Source organism: Gracilinanus agilis, chromosome 6 (assembly GCF_016433145.1).
Source record: "Gracilinanus agilis isolate LMUSP501 chromosome 6, AgileGrace, whole genome shotgun sequence".
Lineage (NCBI taxonomy): Eukaryota > Metazoa > Chordata > Mammalia > Didelphimorphia > Didelphidae > Gracilinanus > Gracilinanus agilis.
The window spans coordinates 208927108-208931370 of record NC_058135.1 but is presented as its reverse complement, the minus strand read 5'-3'; the positions used below and the strand labels follow the sequence as shown (position 1 = coordinate 208931370).

Sequence of the window (4263 nt, the reverse complement as noted above, 5' to 3'; positions counted from 1 at the left end):
TCCAGGTAGCCTTCTTCTTGCTCTCTTTCCACAATAAGTAATACCTCCTCCTTCCTAATCTCCACATAATAAGTGGGAGAAAGCCCAATAGAAGCCTCTCTGGTAGAGTAAAAAGACCATGAAATCCTAAATCCTCTGGGTTGGACTACAGGACTTCTGAGCTCTCTTCCTAGCACTGAGATTTAATCACCAAATCCAACATAATTAACCAAAATGAAGTTGATTAGTTCTTGTATTATTTCATACCAATAAGAGGTATACATTGGGCTTTTCCCTTCAGCTGGGGCTATTTGTCTAGGTAAAAGTTTTTTTTTGAGATCAGAAATGGTCAGAGAGGTTAGAGTTTAGATCAGTGATTCCCAAAGTGGGCGCCACCACCTCCTGGTGGGCGCTGCAGCAATCCATGGGAGTGGTGATGGCCACAGGTGCATTTATCTTTCCTATTAATTGCTATTAAAATTAAAAAAAATAATTTCCAGGGGGATAAGTAATATTTTTTCTGGAAAGGGGGCAGTAGGCCAAAAAAGTTTGGAACCACTGGTTTAGATGAAGAATATAGAGAAACCAGATCATATTGGTATTTTTTTTTAAACCCTTGTACTTCGGTGTATTGTCTCATAGGTGGAAGATTGGTAAGGGTGGGCAATGGGGGTCAAGTGACTTGCCCAGGGTCACACAGCTGGGAAGTGGCTGAGGCCGGGTTTGAACCTAGGACCTCCTGTCTCTAGGCCTGACTCTCACTCCACTGAGCTACCCAGCTGCCCCCCCCCCATATTGGTATTTTTGAGAGAGCAGATTGTTAAATTTTCAGGATTAGCATTTATACCCTAGAACTCAGCAAGCATTACAAATCAGGGCTTAATTTATTGTTGTGTCCATTGTCTAGTCTTAAGGACGTGATGAATAATGTTAATGATGCAAATTAAATTTTAAAATCGGTTGTTAACATCATTCCTATCCCCACCTCCCATCCAGAGAACTGGTTGTTAAGCATTTATCACCACTCCTTTGCATTACATGGTGAAAATCTCAATGCATATATTAAAATGATAGAGTCCTAATTGTTCTGAGTTGCCACATATATGCTATTGTCAACAAATTCTTAGAGAAGTATCTATCAAATGTTAGGTTCCTTACCAGTAATAGGGGGTGATTGGTCCATATATCTAAGATCACTTTTAGCTGTAACATCAGTCTTTGTTTTCTGTCCTAAGTTTCCTTGCCATTCATTGATTCTTTTGGTGATGTTGATGACTCTAAGACAATAAATTATGGTGGCTGAATATGTTTTAAAATAAATATCACCTTGAAAGCAAAAGAGATGCATATGATAGTTGTGAACATGCCATAACACATAATTTAAAAAAAAATTCTGAAGAAAAATAGCATTAAAGAATGCCACCCAAAAATGTATGATAATAAAACAAGGACTGGTGGGTATAGTGAGAGGAAGGTATAACCAATGAATAATCAGTATGGTCCACTGGAAACTTTCAGTGTCAGAAGAAAAATGAGGAAAGCACCAGCATAAGAGTTAGACATATAATGTTGACCTTGAAAGAGACCAGGGATCAGAGTCATAGCATGAGGAATCCTGGATGAGGTTTGATATATATTCTTGAAGGGAATATCCACATCAATGTCATCACAGAGCCATTTAAATATTTGAGTGACCTTTTATATTCAGATGACTTATCCATTTGGAATTTATTCTGGTATATGATGTAAAATGTCAGACTAAACATATTTTCAACCAAACTATATTAAAATCTTTCTAACAGTTCTCCTGTCAAGTGTTCCTTCCCAATGAATTTGTCATCTTGAGCATGCAATAGAATATCAAAGCTGGTGTCCTTGTTTGCTTACAGGTCATAGGATCATTGATATAGAGGAAGATGTGATATTGGAAGTAATTTTATCCAAACTTTCATTTTGTAGAGGAGGAAACTGAGTCTGAAAGAAGTCAAGGAAACTGTCTTTGGTCACAAAGTTATTAAGTAGCAAAAGCAGGATTCAAATCCATCATCTAGTTTTGAGTTTTCCTAATCTAGTCTGTTTCACTGGTTTACTTTTCTATTTTTCCTAATCTAGTTTGTTCCACTGGTTTACTTTCTATTTTTCCAGTAGTACTATATTATTTTGATAATAGCTGCTTTGTAATGGATAATTTCATATCTCTTAGAATTATGGGTCTTTTACTATTCCATGTAAATTTTGTTGTTATTTTGGCTAATTCTATGGAATATTCCTTTGTCAATACTGCAATTTGATATAGTGCTAAATTACTAAATTATTATGTTGTTGTTATCTTTAATATTTTAGCATAGCCTTTCCTTGGGCATTGATTATATTGCCAGTAATTTAGGTCTTCCTTTAATTCTGTAAACATTATTCCTTTTATTTTTTATTTTTTATTATTTTTGCACTGAATGTGATGACTTTATTGATGGTACACAAGATAGGACTCTATGCTCCTCCCTCTGACCTCACAGGTACTTCAGGGCAGGGATGTGAATAGGGCATGGTATCCCCAGAATAGGGATGGACATAGGTTACTATGGACGTGGGCTCCCCAGTGGTGGAACTACTCTTTTTGGCTGGGGATGAAGATCCATGGCTTTCCACTTTACTCCTTAAAGGCCATGTACATCATGAGGTCTACTACATGGTGGCAATAAACCATGCTCATTGTCACAACAAGAAACGAGCTTGACAGAATGGTCATTGAAGTCAATGCCAGCACCAGCATCAAAGGTATGAGTGGGTGTCACTGTTAAAGTCACAGAATACAACCTGGTCCTTTGTGTAGTCCAAGATGCCCTTCAAGTATCCCTCTTGCAGCTTGCTTCACCACTTTCTTAATATCATCATATTTGGCAGCTTTATCCAGGCAGCAAGTCAGATCCACCACGGACACACTGGAAGGCCATGCCTGTGAGCTTCCCATTCAGCTCAGGTATGACCTTGCCCACAGCTTTGGCAGCACCAGTTGAAGCAGGGATGGGCAGCACTACATCCATCATGCCACAACTTAGCAGAAGGGCCATTTACTGTCTTCTGGGTAACGATAATAGCATGGATTGTGGTCATGAGTCCTTCCACAATGCTGAAGTTGTCATGAATGACCTTGGACAAGGGGGCCAAGCAGTTGGTAGTGCAGGAGGCATTACTGACAATCTTGAGGGAATTAATTATATTTCTCATGGTTCCTTGTCACTACAAACAGAGATAACAACTTGCTTGGCTCCACCCTTCAAGTGTGCCCCAGCCTTTTCTATGGTGGTAAAATGCCATTTGACTCCAAAACATACTCAACTCCAGCATCTCCCCATTTAATGTTGGCTCCTGGAAGATGGTAATGGCTTTTCCATTGATCACTAGCTTTCCATTCTTTGCCTTTACAGTGCCCTTGAACTTGCCATGAGTGGAATTATATTAGAACATGTAAACCATGTAGTTGAGGTCAATGAAGGGGTCACTGATGGCCAAAACATCTACTCCACTGGAACTGAATGCTGCTCTGGTCTCTAGGCATCCAATACAGCCAAATCTGTTGACTCCAACCTTCACCATCTTGTCTCAGGGATGCAACTGCAGTAGAGGATCCTAGCAGCAAGCTTGGGAGAAGAGTTGAGACCCTATTCCTTTTAGTTATATAAATCTTGACTGAATATCAGTAGATTAATTTCTAAATACCTTATACATTTTGTAGTTTTCTACTCAATGGAATTTTTCTATTTTTCTTCCTTTATTTGTTAGTAATATAAATTCTGAAGGTTTTCTTTTCTCTTCCTTCCTTCCTTCCTTCCTTCTTCTTTCTTTCCTTCCTTCTTTCCTTCTTCCTTCCTTCCCCTCTTGTTCCCAATGAGGAATGGAGGAGATACAAAGTTTAGATGAATTATCATTGGAGACTTTAGAGCATTAATACTCTACTGAGGGGGAAAAGAGACATGCAGAGAAGTATATTAAACAGTTTTGTCTTAGGGATATAAAAAGCTCAATGACATATGAACCCCCAAAGACCACCTCATTATTTATAGGAGACTCTAGGGAAGACTTCCTAGAACAGGTAGTGTTTGGGTTGGGTTTTAAAGAATGACAGAACCATGACAGAAGTCAGATTTAGAAATGACAACAGTTTTGGAATGATCTAGAATAGAAAAAAATATCTTTCATTTTGTATTCCTTGTTGCTGGGGGAAAGGGAAAGCAATGGTTATTTCCTTTCTTGAAGTTAATTTTTGCTCATTTTTTTCACATAATT

The 4263-nt window shown here is 38.4% G+C and overlaps 1 pseudogene; it reads right to left on the bottom strand.

Moving 5' to 3' along the window:
* Nucleotides 1–2626: 2626 nt before the first annotated feature.
* Nucleotides 2627–3573, bottom strand: LOC123251429 (annotated as a pseudogene).
* Nucleotides 3574–4263: the final 690 nt, after the last annotated feature.